Below are 18,934 nucleotides of genomic sequence, written 5' to 3'. Positions count from 1 at the left end.
CGCGGCGTGGTCAGGCACCAGAGGGCATCAGGGACCCGCTCAGCCCAGCGCCACCAGTGAGACCAGTGGGCTCTGCCCCCGGGGACTGGGCAGGCAGTGGCTTTCGGTCATCCCCTTTGGTTGGAGAGCCTGAAAACGTGTCCGATTTTTAAAAGCCAGCTTTGCGTCAGGAAGATGTACGCACTATTACTAGGTTAGCTGGCTGTTCTGTGTAACGTTTGGGGTTTGGGGTTTTCTTTTTCTGAGTTTTACACTCGCGGTTAGAAACAGAGGACCTCCTATGCGCTGCACTTCGCAGAGCTGGTCACATCACCTGCCGTTGAGCGCGGGGTCCTCCCCGGCCGCGCTTTCGGAGGGTAGGTATGAATCAGGCTTCCTGGAGACCATAAGGAGGAGCCTGACGGATCCTGTTATATTATAAACCCAATTATCGCCTCATTTTGCTCGCCAGGAGCTGCCAGTGCCAAGCAGCCACTTTTCCTCCCTCCCCACATCCTTCTCCCTCCTAGAAGGTGTTTTTGGCCGAGGGACCGACGAGCCCGAGCCCTGCCACAGCCCTGGGGGACCGGCAGCAGGCAGGGCACAGTGGGGAGCGCTTTGGGGCAGGGATGTCTCATCCTCTGCGATGGCACCCTGGTCTCCTGGGTGGGATCTCGAGGAGATGAGGAGACCAAGCTGCCCCTTCGTTGTCCCCTTATGAGTAAGGGGAGAAGAGCCCCAAGCGTGGCGCTGCTCTCCAGCCCAGCTCAAAGGAGAGGGAGCCAGAAGAAACCACCGTGAAGGTCCTGTTGATGATGGCAGAATAACTGAAGAATAATGATTAGATGCCTGGGCAGTGCCCTTGGTTAATGAGACATGGTTTTAATCAGGTGGTTTTCCAAAAAACCCACCCCAATAAATGTGGGTCTGAGTTCCTCAAGAAACTGCATTGACTATGACCACCATGGGAGAGAAGTCGGGCGAGAGAAGCCAAGCTGCGTGTCGTGCCAAGTCAAGACTCCTCAACTAGCTGCTCTGGCTTTTGAGTAACGGTACCAGCGCTGGAGGCAGCCACGAACTTCTCCCCTTGCTGTCCAGGGCTGGAGAAGCCGCTAACTGAAGGACACGTTCATTTGAGCGAGACCTGTAGCCTCTGTGTGGGAGCCCCGGGAGGGATGCCAGGCACAACTGTTTTATGGGAAGCATCTCCAAGATTAAGGAATGCCGAAGGCGAAGAAGACTCAAATATGATTCCAAAGTGATTAAGGCTGACTCTGAAAAACAGGACTTGAGGAAAGAAATTCTATGAGAAACAGGGATTTCACTGCACGCTCAGCATGGTGAAACGGCTTGAGCTAAAGGAGACCCACAGAGCCTGCGACTGTCTGACAGCTCAGACCTCACAGACGTTGTTTATGAGGTTTGTGAGGGGTTTGTATGTGGGGTTTGTATGTGGGTTTTCTATTCATTGCAGTGAAAGGAGCCTGCTGAAAACTACGTATCTGGGGACTGAAACGCTCTGGTCCCAGCAGCTCAGCTTCTCCCAGCCCGGGGACCAGCGAGGAGGATTTCTCTGTGATTTGTGCTCATGTTGGGTGGGACACATATGGACCTTTTGGGTCAGATCTTCTGTTTCTCCTTTTACCTGGGCTTTGCTCACTGTTTCATGGATACTGTGCACAGATTCAGCCCAACAGGGTAGAGCAAGGGTGGTGATGGCTCGTGGTCCCCTTGTATCGTCCCCGTAGGGGCTGCTGAGAGCTGTGAGGACCCCAACAATGGCTAGACTCTCCCCAAGCCCCAACTCCCTGTCGTATCAACGCATCCTTTTTGGCCATGGCGTCTCTCCCTGCTTTCCCACAGGATAGCTTTGGAGCCAGGCTCCTGAGGGCACTAATAGCCCTTAATGGCCCTGAGCAGCCTCACCTGGGACCCCCACCCACACCCATGGGTCCAGGAGCCCATTTAAGCTCAGCCCTGGGTCCCTTATCCTCCCTGGGCTCCCTTGCAGGGGTGCAATGCTCCAGCTCAGTCCTAGCCCTGGTCCAGCCCCCATGGGTCCAGACCCTGATGCATGGGTTGACTTCCCAGTCTGACCATGGAGCTGCCTCATCACCATGAACGTGCCTTGGCCACCATCCTTGTCCTGCTCACCTTGCTCAGGTACCGTGGGGCCAGCCCCTGCCCTGCCAGCTGGGTCATTGCTCCTGGCCCTTGGCCAGTGCAGTTGGTGTAATCACCGCTGACCTCAAATGTCCCTGAAGACCCCGAAAGGGTTCTCTGGGGCCAGGCGAGAGCTGCCACCTTTGGAGAAGGGACGTCAAAAGGGCAGGATGCCAGAGACCCGCCAACATCTAAATAAACCGATCCTTTATAAAGCCGCATGAGGCTGGCTGCATTTGTTCTCACGCCAAGAGCTGGCTGAGGAAGACTCCTTTCTCTTCTCCACGCTTTGGGAATGCACGGGAAGGTGTCCAGGGCATTACTTAGCATCTCCAAAGGGGGGGCACAGATGGGGGGGTGAGGCTGTGGACCGGACCTGCAGAGGAGGTTTCTCCTGCTGCTGTGGCGATGGTGGGGAGCTTGGTTCCACTGTGACCACCCGGGCTGCGTGCTGCCCCTCGTGTAATGCAGCCCGGGCAGGCTCCAACTTGGGGTGCTGCAGTTTGGGCTCTACCTTCTGCTTGCTCCTTGGGGAATCCCCCTCTAGCGATGCAAGAGGTGGGGATCTGCTGCTTCCCTCTGCTCGCCTCTGTTCCCTGCGTGACTTCTCCTAAGGTCACTTCTCATCTGCTTGGCTCCACCCTGATTTCCTTTTTGTTTTGTTTTTCCTCGGGAATACCCCACCTAACAATGGGGCTTTGTAACACCACCTCCTCCTTCCAGCCTTGGTAGATGCCCCCGGGCGCTGCGCCCTGCCTTCCCCCCAGGGCGAATCCCACCCGCGCGTCCGTGCAGAGGCTTGGCGCTGGGAAGAAATGGCATTTTCTCGCACAAGGCCTGGCGAGAGAAGGCAGGAACTCGCATGTCGGTGCCCGCGTGCGTTTCCAGTGTGTCTGAAGACCTTCCTCCTCTGCTCTGGGTCGCTGCTGTTGAACGGTGACACGCAAAGTCGTGTTGGCTTTGATCAGGAGGTTTTGCTCTATTTGATCCGATCTGTTTGATCTGATCTCCCGCCTCCCTGCTGCGCTCTGCTACAATTTTCCCCGTGCTTTTTTTGCAACCCGGGGAAATTAAATTCCATGTGCGTATTAACGTCACGCCAAGGATGTGCTGTTATCTTCTACGGGCTCCTATTCCTTTTTGGAGAAATCATTTGTTTGCAATAATAAAGTGCCTCTTGGAGTGAAGCTGGGGTGGGGGGGAAGTGGAAACTGGAACTGGGCCAGACCCAGGGAGGGAGGAGTGCTGTTTTCTGCTATTGTTTCTTCCAAAAACCCCATCAACCAGTCTAAAAAAGAAAACTCCCCGGTGTGTGCCTATAGATTGTCCATTAGCATGACGCTACCGGCTGCAGAGAAGTGCAGAGGCTCCAGTGACTGGAGTGAAGCCGGGTCTTGCTGCTCCTATTCTACGCCCAAACTCTCTCCCGGCCCTGCCATGTGTTGGTTTTGCTCGGTGGCTGCTTGCTCGGGTGCCTTGGGGAGGCTGGCACAGCACGGCATCTCCAGCCTCCCACCCATCGCAACTCGGGGTCCCCTTTGGGGACATGGTGGTTCCGTTTTGCTGTGCTCACTTTTAGAAAATCCCCCCCCCAATATTGACCCGAAGCAGCGTGAGCTCAGGTGCTGCTTAACGCTGGCGGGAGCTGCTGGGCTGCAGGCGATCTCCCTTCGGTGATGAGCAGTAACGAAGCGTTAGTGAGCAGGGCGGGCTCGGGCACTGTGCGCTTGGTGTTTTATTGTAACTGTCAGCCCTTATTTAGGGCCTTTTTTCCTCTTCTTGAATCCTCTTATAACATTGAGCCCCCCAGGAATATTTTTGGTTGCTGCACAACACCCTCATCTCCTTGTTTTGGGGGTTTCAAGGCTAATGAGACCTGTGCTGAGAAGGAAAGGGGGATGCAATGAGACCCCCGGAATGAGAGGATCCGGTCGATGTGTAAGCTCAGGCTTGCCCAGGGGGAGGTTCACCTCTGGTTTTCCATTAAACCGAACAAAACCAGTCCTACAATTTTCTGTCATCTAGGAGAGACGCTTAGCTCCTCGAAATAGAACTGTGGTGACCAAGGCAGAACTGGCCACGGACAGGCATTTTTTGGGACTGGCTATAAACCTGGAATAAAGCGACTTCAGCATCCGTGCTGTGGCCACCGCGTCGCACGCGTGGCAGCCCACCCCAGAGGGGCTTGTGTCAAGCTGTTGCTTTTTCCCCCACAGAGGAATCAGCAAGGAATTTTTTCCATTTGAAACCACCGGAGCTGCTTCTGGTTTTGTCGCAGCCGCTGGCAGAGCCGTTTCTCCCGCAGGGCTGAGCCGACGTCGGCGCCGTGCGGATGCGCAGGGATGCTGGTTTGCGGCAGCTGCTCCGGGCATCGCGCGACCTCCCCCAGAAAGGAGCGTGGCCGAATTGCTGGTGCGATCAGGTGTATGCAATGATTGCTTAATTTTTTTTATAAAGTAAATAATAGGGACTTTATCAGAAGCAATGGATTTGGCAGCTGAGCAGGAGCCTGTAGGAAACAGAGCTGGCTGAGTGCTTCTGCGGTGAGACAGGTAAATTAACAGAGCCTGCCAAATAAATCACCGACTTTTGGCCCCCGACTTAATGCTCGTTTGAAGTGAGACTGATATGGTTGCGTATGACTTGCCTGGTCACACATGCAGCTTTTCAGAGTCCACGGCTGGCTGGTTTTGGGCTACGATGGTCACCAGCTGGCTGGGGAGGCGGGCAGCACCCGTCAGACGGGACCCAGAACCTCCCTGCCTGCCTTGCAAGCATCTTGCTCTGTCTCATCCGCTGCCCACTCAAGAGGCCGCCTCTTGAGCTAAAAGAAAGTAATGTGCTTTACGAAACATCAAATGCTCGTGTCTGGGCTGCGGGCGATGGAGCTATCGGGGTTTTTTGCTTTTGTGGGTGCTGCTGGGGCACACTCCCAGCTTGGGCAGCAGCCTTGCCTTTGGCTGCCTCCCCTCCCCTCCTGCTGCTGCGCTGGATCCCGGCGGCATTTGCTTTGCAAACACAGGAGACCATAGTTTCCTCTTCCACAAAGAGAAAATAATGAGGCTGCAGTAGGTTTGATGCTAAAAACGTGGTTTCCAGCATCCCGAGTTGGGGAAGCAGTGAAAACTTGGATGTCTCCCAGATCTTTCCTCAATGCTTTTTTTTCCTGCGAGGTATTTGCAGCGCAGCTCCAAGGGGTACGGTTTTTCCGCGTGTTTAGCGAGTGGATCCCACCAGCATCGTCCCCTCCCAGGCACGGAGGGGTGCCGGGTGCGGTGGCCGTCGGGGCGGGCGCTGGGCGGCTGGAGCCCGGGGCAGCTCCCGCACTCGTCTGCGCTGTGCTATTAATAACCCCCCAGCGAGGCTGCCAGGCTGGAGGAAACGAAGGAAATGAAGTTAATACATGGAAATGTTTCCTTGTTTTCCCACTTCGGGGGCCTGCCTGTTGCTGCTGGCCCCTCTCACCCAGCCCAGGCTGCGGCCAAGCTCAGGGGCTGGATGGGAGCTCTGGGAGAGCCCAGTTTGGGGAAAAGTGGTGAAGAACAGGGATTCTGGGGGCGGCAAGCAGAGAGCAAAGGATGTTAAGGCATGTCTGAGCTGCTTAGAAAGAGGGAGAGGGGTTTAGGGGGCTGTTCCCTTGAGGTGACAGGGAGAAAAGGCACCTTTCCTTGTTGATTTTGGGGCAGCGTTGTTCCTTGCCAGTCTCGTGCGAGAGCTCTCCGGTAGCTGGAGACTGGAAAAGCAGCTCGTGCACAGAGGACAGGCTCTGCGGGACCAGGGCGACGCAGCGTGACTCAGCCTGGCTGTGCTTCCCACGCCGCAGCTCTGCCGGCAAGTCCCTTCCTGCAGCCGCCGAGGGCAGGCAGCGCGTGGGCTCTGCCCGCTTTGGGCACGCGTGGTCCTCGGGTGCGACTGCAAAACCCCCAGTGTCCCTTTCCCACCTCGTCTGCGTCATTGCTGAGCAGTTCTGCCATTCTCCAGGTGGCCCCCGGCCGCTGCTAGCCGGCGAGGCTGCTGGTGGGGACGCTTCCCGGGGCGGGAGCCTTGGCTGTGACCCCAAGCGCAAGGCTTGAGCTCAGCAAAGAGCAGCTTTGCCTGCAAATCCCAAACCCTGCCACGGCGCCGGCTGCTGTCAAATGTGCCTGCCTTTGCGAGAGGGTGACAGAAACGGCACCGTCCCCGTGGGGCGGCTTTGGGGCGCCAAGCAGCGGCGGCTGGGGTACGTGCTAACTCTTGTTGTTTGTTGTTTCCTCCTTTGCCAGTTGGTTTCTTGTTAAGACAAGAGCCTCCTTCACATGGTCCTGGGTGGAGCTGAGCCTGCTGCAGGGCAGAGCCGTAACTACGGAGCTGCACACCACGCTGTGGGGGGGCGGGGAGCAGAAATGGGGGTGCAAGGAGACCCGTATGGTGGATGCTCGAGCAAGCACCGTATCTACAAACCTCTACAAACGGAGCAGCAAATCAGCCGTGTTGCAAGACAGCGAGACCTTTCCCGTGGAGCACCGGCCAGTGGAGTGGAGACAGCGAGAAATGCATCTTGCAAACTTTCTGCTGAGTTACGGAGAATCAGCCAGGGATTGGAGCAGGGAAGTATTTGCAAAAACCTTCTGACCTCCCTCGGAAGCGGAGCCTCCCCAGTGACGTGCCCCGTGCTCAGCTCTCGCCTTGGGGATGTCATCCTTTCCTCCAGGTTGCCCATCCTTCGCTCTTTTCCCGCTGCGGTTTGCCACCCCGGCTCTCGGAGCGCGGGCAATGCTGTGAGGGCTCCTGTGTCGGTCCAGGAACACGCTCCTAGGCTCTCTTTCCCCTCCCTAAAAAATTACACTTGCAGATGAGGAATAAGCAAGGCCCACGGCAAGAATAGGAGTCACTGGTGAATAAACCCAGCAAGTTGTCTGGGTTGGTGAAAGGGGCACAGGGAGCACAAAGGAACCCTCATTACAGCGCCAATCAGGAGTTAATGAGTGTGGTTTGGTGATGCGCTCAAGAGCAGAACATTTATCTGCCCCATCCTCCAGCCATTAAAACTTTAAGGGGGGGGGGAAGTCTCTGGTCTCCTGCTCTGGGCGGACTGCCTTACCTTGAATGTGCAGCTGGAACCCGAAAGAAAACCAAAGCCGCTGGTGATGGGGGGCTAACTCCAGGGCATTCATTCCCCTGGGGTCACCTCCTGCCGCCGCACCCCGCTCTGGAGTGGCTGGAGCCGCAGGGCTGTGCTTTATTTAACAGGTAGAATAAACGCTGCTGATGGGCACCAGGCTGCAGCTGCCAGCCCAGCACCGTGCTGGGGGTGGCTGAGTGGAAGCCGTCCCCCTCCACGGCCCCGAGCTCAGCAGGGCCGGCTCGCCTGGCCTGTGGGTCACTGAAACGAATTAGTTGGAGGCTGTGGAACCGAGCGTTGGACTAAGCCTCCCAGTGCCTGTCTCCTTTGAGACCGCGAACCCGGCTCAGGTGAGTTGAACCCTCCCCTCGCCTCGTCCAGGTGTTTGCCCGACCCCACGCCGGGTCTAACCGGGGAGCGAGTGGGAGCACCACGCGAAGGGCAGGGTGGGGACGCTGCCTGGTTTTAGGAGGCTCTGTATTTGGATTTGACTCCCAAGTGCGGGGTGGTTGGAGATGTTTCTCCCCCCGGACAGGTGGGTCTATCCGGCTGCAGTACAGGGGATTGGGGAAAAGAGAGCGGAGGAGAAGCGGGTGCAGCTGAGCAGCCCCGCGTGCCGTGGCGGGGGCTCGGGGGGTGGTTCTGGTAGTTGGGCAGTGCCCGGATTCCCCGTCCCGGGTCGCTGCATGGCACAAGGTGCTGTCCAGGCAGAACTGCAGCCCCTGCCCAGGAGCAGTCTGATTTGATGCCCGCCTTTGGTGGAAGGGTGATGGGGCCAGGCATCCTATCTCAGCTGAAACTATTTCAACTAAATGTAATAGAAAATGAAAGGAGCCAATGAAGTAGAGGCTGCTGGATCTTTATAAAGATAGGAGATAAGGAAGAAATTAGGAGTATGGAAGCACTTAACCCTCTTGGGAGGGGAGAAGGAGCCTGTAACACCTGGTCAAGGTGTCTGAATTAAAAAATTAGGAACTATGATTCTACGATCTTGTGTTTTCATTGATTTCAGTGCACACATCATGTATGAAATGGTGTGAGACAGCGGGTTGGCTACGGAGAGCAGAAAGACTTTAGGTTATGGGATGGGGTAACACCGTGGTGACTGGGCATCCCTCCACTGGGCACCTACTGGAATAGACTGCTGATATGACCCATTTCTTCTCAAACAGGGGGTTTTGCAACCCAGTCCATAAGACCCAGCTGTAAATCTGACCTCCTGCAGCGGGTCCTGAGCTGCTTCTGCATTGCTATAGGGCTGAGCCCCCTATAGGCATCCCAGCAGGAAGCAGTTGGGCTGTCTTAATTACAGAAGCACAATTTGACACCTGCATCGCTACAGAAACTTTGTTTGGGTTTCCAAGAACCTGTTAATCCCTTATCACTTTTGGTTTGGTTTTTTCTCACTTCAGGGATCTGGAAGGAGTTCTGTTTAGGCGGCCCCAGGGCAGTTACGTCCTTGATGGTGTTTGAAGCGAGGCATCTGCTGGGGGAGAGGTGAGGAGGGAGGGAAGGGATGGCGACTGGGGAGGCTGCCACATTGCCTGTGGCCCCAGCTGAGCCGCCTGAGGCTGCCAATTTTTGCTAGACCTGGAAAAATAAATCACTAAGACAGGTCAGCGTTTTCTGGGCTTGCCTTTACCTTCATTGGTCCTTGTGGTCCCTTAAGTTTGTTACTGCTGATGGGCCTAAGGTAAGGAAAGTTCATTTGCTCCTGTCATTTATTTCTCGCCTGGGCTCCATCAACTCCTCTTTGAGACAAGAACTGTCCATCTTTGCCGTGAGCCTGCCTGCAATTTCAGTCATTTAGTTCTCTGCAGAGCACTGAAAGTAAATACCTGGGAATTTTCCCAGCGTAAGCAGGATTTAAGGTCTTTCTGCTGATTTTAGTGTACTCAGTGTTTTCTGGGAGTTTTAGGTTTCTACTCAACTGAACCCAGTTATGGTTCTGCTCCTTCTGCCTCGGAGCAAAGCCCAGGAGCAGGACCCAGCGGGGAGCACGGCCAAGGGCTGCCTGGAGCTCAGCGACTGCAGTTCATGAGAAAAAAAAAAAAAAGTAGCAGCACCGTGGCAGTGCGTAGGGTGATGCTCAAGGGAGTGCATGCTCGTAAGGTCTGATCCTGCAAACCTTGCCTAGGAGTGTGAATCGGTGCCATTCCCCGCAATTCACAGGTCTCCCTCTGTACCTGAGCTGGAAGAGATTGCTGCTGGGCTGCTCCCGTGCCTGATTAGGGGAAGGGATATTAATGAGGCCCAGAGGGAGGTGAGGGATGGCAGCTCTGCCTTGAGGATGAGCTGTGGTAGCACTCCTATGCTGGGTAAAAGGGGGTTTTTTTTGGAGGGACTTTGTATAGGGGAGCCTGGAGCTGCTAGGGTGATGGTCCTGGGGGGTTAGAGAGATGGCGTGGCTTGGCCTCCTCACCCCCCGGCAAGGTAGGGAGGTGCTGGGATGCTGAAGCTGAGGATGTCTTTGGAAGCATGGGTGATGAAGCAGCTGCTGTGTCCATATAGTGATAGGTTTTTTCTCTTTTGGGCACGCAACCAACCTCCTGGGACCATCGCTGTTCGGGGCTCTGTGATGGCACCACTGATAATCAAACATCAAAATCCAGTTTCAAAAGTCAGTAGGTCAGAAAGTGCCAGAGCTATATGCCATCCTGAAGACAGGATGGAACCATGCTGTCTTAGTAACCACTGTTGGTCAGCTGGTGATGGGTGGCCCTGGTCTAGAGTTCATTCTAGTCCATAGGAACAATAACCCTGGTATCTTCAGGGAAAGTAGAAGAGGCCCTATGTTCCGCACGGGTCATTTAATAGTGGTTTACTGGCTTGCTTGCAGCATGGTCATCTCTACAGAAGCAGGCAAGGAGGTCTGGAGCACCTGCTATACAGCAGGTAAGTGCACGAGGTGTTTCTGATCAGTCACACATTCAGGGCCTGCTCCAGTGCTCAGTGATTTTTGGCCCACGATCAGCTTTAGCTGAAGAAAATGGAAATAATATTGTTGGGAGGGAGGGGAAAGAGGGGCAACGAATTACTCGATGCAACGCACCTTTGGCTAGCTAAGGTGGCTGTTGGCAGGTGCTCAGTTAGCAGAGGGAAGAAAAAGCCCTCTCTGGTGGGGTTTGTTACGATTTAAGGGCTGATCCATTGTAAAAGCTGGGGCTTGGGGGCAAAAAGGGCTGAGGGTTGCGAGGTGTTCCCCTCGTCCCTGGGAGATGCCGTACAGGCACGTCAGCGTTGCTGCCCCTGGATTCTGTGGTTATTGTGGGGTTTTTATGAATCCAAAGGTTTTCTTCAAGCCTAGTTTATGAAGCTGTGTGATTCCTCAGACTGTCACCTTTCTTCTCGGAAAAGTGAGCTTTTAGCCGCTTCCCACAAGCAGGAGAACAGGAGATGTCACGGCTTAATGCTCCAAGTGCAAAGAGAAAACGCAATCCGGAGAAGAGCCCCCATGTTCACAGCCAATGCCCCCAGTCCCGTGTGCCTGACCACCCCTAACGAACACTCGAAATCTCACTCTTCCTGAGGAGAAGGCGTTATGCTCCCCCTCTCTGAGACTACAAGGGCAGCCATAGTTTTGCCTTACTGATCTTTTTTCCCCGGCAGATCCATCCTGCTCTCAGGTATATTGATAATCTCTGCAGTAAAAAGTAAAATAAAACACCAGACTGCACGAGCTCTGTGGCACGGAGACATCTCGGCTCTACCCCGAGGCAGGGAGGGATGGAGATGAGCGTTCAGAGAAGCACTGGGAGCGACTGGAGCGGGCTTTTGGCCCTCAGGTTAACTCTCCATGAATGGGTTACTGGCATAAAAAGTTCAGGGGGTTTTTGCTGCCTGTGCCCAAAGCCAAAGAAAGCGTTTGCAATTCGATGTATCACTGAACAATCAGAAAACCAGGTGGAAATCTCTGAGCTTGTGTGGCTCCATGGAGTGATTGATATGATGATCCCAATTACACTTAATTGTGGTTATCCTATTAATAACACCTTCTTTCTGTAGCACACACCTGCTTCTCCATGGGAAACACTACTAACATAACTTAAAACATCAATTACATGCAATGGAAAAGCAGCAATTAAATCCACTAAGCCTTGCCCTAAATAATGATTTCATTTCCCTCCAACATTTTTAATGTTATAAAGGCTGTTTCTTAAAAACAAATCTTTTATTTGTGTGATTTCCTATTTATCTGTGCAGGAACACCTCCAGACCGGGCGCTGATGGAAAGCACTGCTGGGTTTGCAGAGGCTCTAGAGAGAGCTGGCGGGGATGTGCAGCCGGGGCGGAAGAGCCCTGCCTCATCGTTATAAGCTTTCAGGCAGTGCTGCTTGGAAGTTCATTTTCTCCAGGGGTGTTTTTCCGGGGTGGAAATAGAAAGCCGAGCTTCTACTTGTGTCGTGTCGGGGTTGGGGAATGGGCTGGTAAAGCTTAGTGCTGGTTCGCCAGGTGTCTGTGGGTTGCCAGATGAGTAGTTTGAAGCACCTGGCCAAACCCAAATGATCTGGTTTTGCCCAGGTGGGCTTGTGGCTGTGTAAAAAGTCTTCTCTCTGTGTGGGAGGAGGAGGAAGGTGGAGAAAGAAGTGGTCTTCCTCCCAGAGAGGGAGACAAAAGAAGCTGGAAAGAAGCTGACAGTGAGCCCAGCCCGTGATGGCATCCCATTCAGGAATAAGGAGCCTGGACAGGATTGAGGTAGCGTTTACCTCTCACCATACGGGCTGTTCGATAGGGGTGGAAAAGCTGTGGGGAGACCTGGCCTGTGGGGTCTGACTTGTCCCTAAAGCCATGTCCTTTTGCCATTGGTGCCTGCAAAGCTGGGACATTGGCCCAGGTGGGGCTGGGAGGTGGGGGCCCTTGAGCCCTGCAGAGGTGGCCGGAGGTGGCCAGGTCCCTTTCGTACAGCGGTGCCGTGGCCAGGCTTGTGCCCGGCAGCTCCTCAACGCCAAGTTCCTGTGCCTCAGTTTCCCCGCACAGGAGGGCTGGAGGGTGACGGGGGGCTGCTGCGGAGCAGGACAGGGCTGTAACCGCGGTGGCCCCACCACACCGGTGCTGGGAGCAGACGTGGCCACGCTTCCTCTGATTGTTCTTACCGCGGGGCGGGGGACACACACACCCCCCAACCCCCGTGGGCTGCGGTGAGCGGCGTCAGCAACTTCCCCCAAAAACCATCTCCCCCCCCCCCCGCCCCCCATTGCCCCGGTGGGCATCGCCGCCCGGGCGCAGCCCCCGTCACCCCGCGGCGCTGCCAGCGGTCCGGCGGGCGCGGAGCCTCCCCCGCGCTTCCTCCGCGGAGCGCAGCGGCCGGGGCGGCGGGCGGCGCCGCGCAGGCTGCCGACGGGGAGGGGGGGGGAGCACGGGGACGGACACGGCTCCTCGCCGCACCGGCTGCAGAAAGTTTCCCTCCCGGCTCCCGCTCGCACCCAGGCCTGGGACCTTCTGAAAAAAATAATAGTTTTTAAGTTTTCTTTTTATTCTTATTACCGGGTTTGGGCAGCGCCCGGGCGCGGCGAGCACCGGCCGGCGCCGGGAGGGCCCCGACGGGACGGGGCTGCGGGGGATGCGCGGCGGCGGCGGAGCAGCGCGGCCCGCGCCGGGCCTTGGCGGGCGCCCCCCGCGCCCCGCTGCCCGCGGGCGGCCGCCGGCCCCCGGGGCAGCCCTCGCCCGGCCCGGGGCGGCCCTCGCCGCCGCTCTCTGAGCGCTCTGCCGGCGCCGGGCCGGGGCCGGGGGTCCCGGGCCGGTCCCGGGGCCGGCGGGGAGCGCTCCTCGGGCAGAGCCGGGACGGCGGCGGGAGCCAGGTCCTGGGGGCGGCCCGGCGGACGGGGCCGTGCATGGCACGGGCACCCCCTTTTCCATCCGTTTTTTTTTTTTAATTTTATTTTTCTCGGAGGAGCTCGCACCATTAGTCGCTTTTTTAAAAAAAAAAAAATTTTTTTTTTTTTTTTTTAAACATTTCAACTTCAAGACGCCGGCGGAGAGTTGCAGTTATTTCCCGGGACCGTGTTAGCGTGCGGCGCCGGTGCCATGCGGTGAGGTAAGAGCGGGGCCCCCACCGGGACCGGGACCGGCACCGCCGCGGCGGCTCCACTGCGGGCGGCTCCGGCTCCGCTCCGGGTCCCGGGGCGGGCGGGGGTGGCGGCACCCCCGGAGCGGGGCTCTCGGGGCAGAGGGGCGCATCCGTTTTCTCTGTATTCTGACCTGACAAATACGTGTCACCCCCCTGCGCAGGTACCTGCGGGACAGACCCCCCCCTAAGCCCCAATGTGAGCACAAAGCTGCGGAGTTCACATTAGTTTTGCAAAAAAACCTCTGGCTACTGGAAAATTTCTTTTGTTGTTAGTTTTGTTTTTTGTTTGGGCTGCTGAGGAAGTACCAACTTGAAGCTGAGCTGGGCACTTACTATTGTGGGCCCAATTCTGATCGCAGCCTGGTTTTATTTCCCACTGTATGTGTCAGATTTCAGTAGTTTATGCCTGGTTTACGCTCGCATGAACTGCCTAAGAACTGGGTCATTACTCACCCAGGCTGATTCAAAGTGTGTTTGAGTCCAGGAGAGTATTTCTTTTGGCTGTGGTGAATGTTTTTTGGTTGGGAGGGTTCAGTCCTTACTGGTTTTAGTAGTCCCGGGGAAGCTGATGGGGCAACCCCAGTGAGAAAGTCTTACTCATGTGTTTACAGAGCCTGGCTGGAGGGTTCCTGTTAGATGTCGTGTTCAGATCTCCACCTCTGTGGCTTTGTTTTACACCTTAACGTTTATTAGATGAGATAGTTCAAAATACAGGGATTAATAGCTGATATAACCTCCCCGCTCCTCCCTCGCATTTTATTGTAAGACGAGGCACGACACTTTTTCCCCCAAGTGACGACAGCTCGTGGCAAAACCAGCACCAGCTCCATTTTTAAATCAGGCCGGGCTGCGGTGCAGAAGTCATCTTGCACGGGGCTTAGCGGCTGCGTTGGTTACAGGTTATTAAAACCTCAGTCTGTGATGCAGCGAGCTGGATCTAAACGTACTGTAACAGTTTAAATCAAATATTTATGGAATGCTGCTCACTCCCTCCACAGTATCTTCACTGGTTGGCTTTGGGGAAGATAAAAGTGCCAAATTTATGTCTAACTCCCGTGTCACCGGTGGCCCAGATGCCCGCTGTGGGGGGGACGCGTGGCAGGACGGGTGGCTGTGCGGCCTCAGGATGGGCTCCGTCGTTCGGAGGGGTTGTGGCAAGTTCGCTGCCGTGCTCTCCTGCTGCAACAGAAGACCTGTCCCAGAGCCCCCGAGCTCGGCCAGCTGCTGGTGGGGCTCTCAAACCAGAGCTCCGGGCGGTGGCCGTCACTTGCGCAGGTGGGACACGAGCTCTTTGGCACCAGGGAGTCGGTGGTCCGAGGGGAGAAGCTGCTCGTGGGAGGAGGAAGAAGCAGGTGCCTCACATGTACGTGTGCAAGCAGGGGAAGGGAAGGGAAAATGCATCATCTCCTTCAGGGGAGCCTCCTGATGAGTTAAGTTGGAAGCACTGGGGAAAGGTCTGCCTTGAGACGATGAGTCTGGAAACTACAGTCCTGGTCCTGGGTACTAAAGTCATGGGTGCAATAGGTTCATTTTCTGGCTTTTTGCTCCGTTTTCAGTTTGTCCCATACCTGTTGCAAATGGTATTTCTTTCCATGTTGTTCTCCCACCACTGTTCCTGCTCGTTTTCCTGAGCACTAATTGCTCTCAACCGTCCTGTACAGTGGCTTTTTATTCTTCTCAGCTTGCAGGCTCCTGTGAAACTTCCAGGTGAGGCATGAGAATGGGTTTGCTTTTGGACTTATTTTACTAAGACCTCTCAGAAATAGTCTCGGGAACCCCGAGGATCCGAGGCCAGGAGCTGAAAACCACCCAGCTCATTACTGAAACCTGGTTACACTTGGAGCAGTTATTTCTGCCTGTATTTACCCGGCTGTTTGTTTGTGTCTTGTGATCTCGAAGGCTTCCCCGGTTTTTGCAATAATATTAGCTGATTTAATAAAATTACTCTGCCTTGCTAAAAAAAACCAAAAAACAAAAACCAAAAGCCTCCCATAAATAACATGGGTAAAACCCAGGAGAAATAGAAGGAGCAAACAAAATGCAAAAGCAGCGCTGCTGCTGCTCCGCCGCCTGCATGGCCGCTGCTTCCCCGGGTCGGGTGGGTGCTGCTCCCACCCTGGCCTCCTCCACGGACCAGGTTCCTGCCGGCACCTCGAGCCAGGGATTCGAACGCGTGTCTTGTCCAGTGGCCTCTTGCCAGCTGCGTTTCAGGGTGTAAGCATCACCCGCTTTGATTTTTGTGGGGCTTTTTTTTTTATTTAGGGTTTGTTGTATTTGGCCTTCTTACATCAAACATGCAATAGCCGTCTGTGGAAAAGAGGTTATTTCTGTCTTCGGTGCTGACATTAGGATGCAGCATTAATTTTCCGTTAAATGACAGATTTATTGGAGTTTTCTTCATCTACACAATATGACCCAAAAACCTGAGTTATAATTTGCCAGAAGGGGGCATTTTGCAAACATCATAAAGGATTTCAGTAGCATGGGAGATGGGCAGGATGAGCTCGGCTTGATAATTAAGCAGGCAGCGATGCACGTTTGGAAACCACAGCCTTTTGGGGAAGAGTTCCCCGGTGCCTGAATGGTATAACAAAATTATTGTGCACCTACACAGTAGCAAATGAATTTTGGGGTGTTGCTTGTGGGGAGCTGAGTGCAGGGAGACCAGTTATATGTCTCGCTGCAGCCTGCAGGCTGGTCGTTAAAATAAGAAATCATGGAGTAGTGTTGGATTTCCCCCCCCCCCCCCAATGAAATCACTTAAAATGCACTTTCTGGTTATCTCCCAGTAAATGGCTTTTTTGCTGTAAGTTGAGCTCTGAGAGCTTGAGGCTGCTCCAATGTTCTTGCACATGGTTTCTCCACTCTTCCTCTCTGGAAAGAGGCATCGCCCCAGCAGGGACCCGCAGCTCTGCCTCTCCCTTCATTTGAACACGTTGCCGAGCTGCCCGTTGCTCGTCCTGACCCAAGCTGGACACGCGTGGCCAGTAAAGCCAGTCCTTCACTGTGGAAACCCCAAGGAGCTTTGCTGGGGCTCGTGAGGTCGATTTTCTTGTGTGGGGTGTGTTTTAGATTTGGGGTCCCAGCCAGCACGCGCTCTCTGGCTGCACCAGCTCTGTCCTCATCTCTTCTGTCCCCATCCCAAACCCAGAGGCCCTCCTTGAGATCTTGAGATCAAGGCTTTGTTCTCTTTGTCTTTAAACATCTATCTGCTGAAGGTGCAGCTGACTGTTTGTAAGAGGTTGGTGGGGGTTTGTTCCCCCCCGTGCTGGCGGGGGGCAGTCCTGCCCTTTGGGGCGCTCGGCCGCAACCTCGGCTGGTGGGACCTGCTGTGTGACACCTCTCATCCCCTCTTCAGAGCCAGAGAGAACAAGACAGAGACAAGTTAAGTGAGCTGATGGAAGAAATGGAGTGAAAACCTCTTTCTTCCGCTTTACCGGTCTCCCGTTCAACATGCCAGCTGCTGGGTGTACAGCTTTTCTTTGAAAACTGGTCGTCTTGTTGTGTATCAGCGTACCTCTGGAGCAAAGACCCCAGCGCTGGGTCTCTAAACAGCCCGTACTGATGTGCTTTGCAAGAATTTGCACTGTATACGCGCTAAATTCAGCAGTAAGGGACTAAATTTGGCCAGTTGTGTTAGTTCTGAGAGGTCTCCTGAAGCATCCAGAGTTGTTCGGGATTGCTGCTAAGCCAGGCTCAGGTGCCATCTCCTGTTTTCTGACCTTTTTCCTCTTGAAATAAACGCTGAGCTTTCTGCACGTCCATGGCAAGGGGCTTCCTGGGCTGATGCCGTGCAGTGTAAGGGCAGGCGCTGCTGGCTGTAAAAGAAGATGCTTGTACTTTCCATATTTTACTATGGATGCTTTTAGGCAAGTCAGTAACTTCAGGGCCAAAACAACTTCGTAGAAGTGGTTTCTGCCCCTCTTTGTTTCGTGATGTCGGATGGAAAGGCAAAAAGCTCTTGAGCTTGGGGCAGGACGCTGGTGGTGCCTGTGCTGAGCACACGGGTTTAGTCCTTTCCTGTTTCACTAAGAATTCTCCTCATCTCTCCTCAAATCCTTGAGCCCAGCAGAGTTGTGAAATATGCAGTTCCTGTTTTGCTGTAGGAGTTTTAAATTTGCTTTTCTTTGTGTTTGGGATGGCAGTCCATTTTGATCCCTCGTTCTCGGTAGAAGCTCCAACAGGTCAGTACCGGAGCACTTTGAATGCAGTTGCTACCTCTCGGTGTCTGATGCAGTGCTGACGGTCGCTCTTTTTTTGCCGGGACCTGAGCCAGCTGTGGACCAGTTGCCTTACTGTGAGAGATGCACTGGGCCAGCCCTGCTCCTGAGCTTCCTGCGCCGCGAGAGCGGCGGTGTTCAGGTTCACCCCTGAGATTGAAGCCTTCCAAATCACATCCTGATGTTTTCACAAGGCCTGTGCGGGATAGTGAAATATCCGTGAGAGAAAGCTGCGTCCAGATGTTGCAAAAGGCTCGGTGCGATAATGAATTATCCACAGCCATTCCCAGGCTGTGTGGCTTCTGTTTCGAGCCACTTCCCGCAGGTTTTGCCTGCTTCCCGGCCTGGACTTGGTTGCGGTGCTTTGCTTGTTGGAAAAACAGCGTCCCCGGGAGCCTCGAGGAGTTGCCCTGGTACGCTGCAAAGCAGCTTTTCTCGTGGCAGTGCTTTCCCATGGTATTTTCTCCCGGGAGCTGGCGCGCGCCGCTGCACAGGAAATTCTGGTTGCACCATTATTGCAGAGCCTATTGTTTGGGGTAAGAGCAGGATTCGGTCTTGCTCACATCCTAAAACGTCTCGCTGCATTAAAAGGATGTTGCAGAGTATCCCGGGCTGCTGGCAGAGCGGCAAAGCTCAAAGCTGGTTTTGCGCAGAGTTCGCGCTTAGCCCAGATCCCTGCAATTCTGCTCAAACTCACCGCTCGGGTTTTTCATGGGAATCCTCAGGGTTAAGGAAAACTTGGAGTGAAACCGTCGTCGGGGCATGGCCCCTCATCACAGTTTGCAGCTTCTTGTTGCTTAGCCCGCTCCTGCTTGCGGGTAATGCATAACAGACACGTTGAGGGATACAAAATCAGCGTCTGCGGGTGCATGGGAGATACAGAACCCCATGAAAACCCTGCCGTTGAGATGCCAAAAAATGTGGCCTGGATTGCACAGGCGTAAATAGGCAGGTACAGCACGTGGCAGACTCTGTTTTCATCTGCCGCAGTCTCGTGGCGTCACCGAGGATGCCTGTTAACCTGTCCGTGCCTCAGTTTCTTATCGGAGTGCTGGAGCGAACGCTGCACTGCCTGTGTTTGCTTTCACTTTGTTTTTTTTTTCTCTTAACTAATCCTTGTGGCTTAGATGGTTGGCAGCGATAGCCGTGTTTCCCAGGCTGCGCTATCCAAGTTGCAAAACACCGTTCCTCACCCGTGTGAACCGCAGGCCCTCTCGCGCAGGGCTACGTGTAATGTTTTGGTTACGACTTGTCCGCCAGCAAAAGCAAGAGGGTTTGAAAGCTTTGCTGTCCCAACCGCGCTCCCCCTTGCTGGGGGAACAGTTGCTCACCCCTCGGGTTGCCGCCCAGGCTCTCTGCTCCCGTTTGCTTTTGGCTGCCATCCCAAAAGAGGGAAAACACCAA

At 54.8% G+C, this 18,934-nt stretch overlaps 1 protein-coding gene across 3 annotated transcripts in view; it reads left to right on the top strand.

Annotated features, from left to right (window-relative positions):
• The first annotated feature begins 12,569 nt into the window (after positions 1-12,569).
• ARHGEF9 (Cdc42 guanine nucleotide exchange factor 9) overlaps positions 12,570-18,934 on the top strand; it is a 212,597-nt gene continuing 206,232 nt past the window's right edge. For 2 of the 3 annotated variants that reach the window (XM_054839168.1, XM_054839166.1), the window contains exon 1: positions 12,570-13,277. The gene's annotated coding sequence lies outside the window, so the exon portion shown is untranslated. The remainder of the gene's footprint in view (positions 13,278-18,934) is intronic. The other variant, XM_054839167.1, reaches the window with a different exon arrangement.

Source organism: Grus americana, chromosome 12 (genome assembly GCF_028858705.1).
Source record: "Grus americana isolate bGruAme1 chromosome 12, bGruAme1.mat, whole genome shotgun sequence".
NCBI classification, from domain to species: Eukaryota; Metazoa; Chordata; class Aves; order Gruiformes; family Gruidae; genus Grus; species Grus americana.
This window is presented reverse-complemented; position numbering and strand designations above follow the sequence as displayed.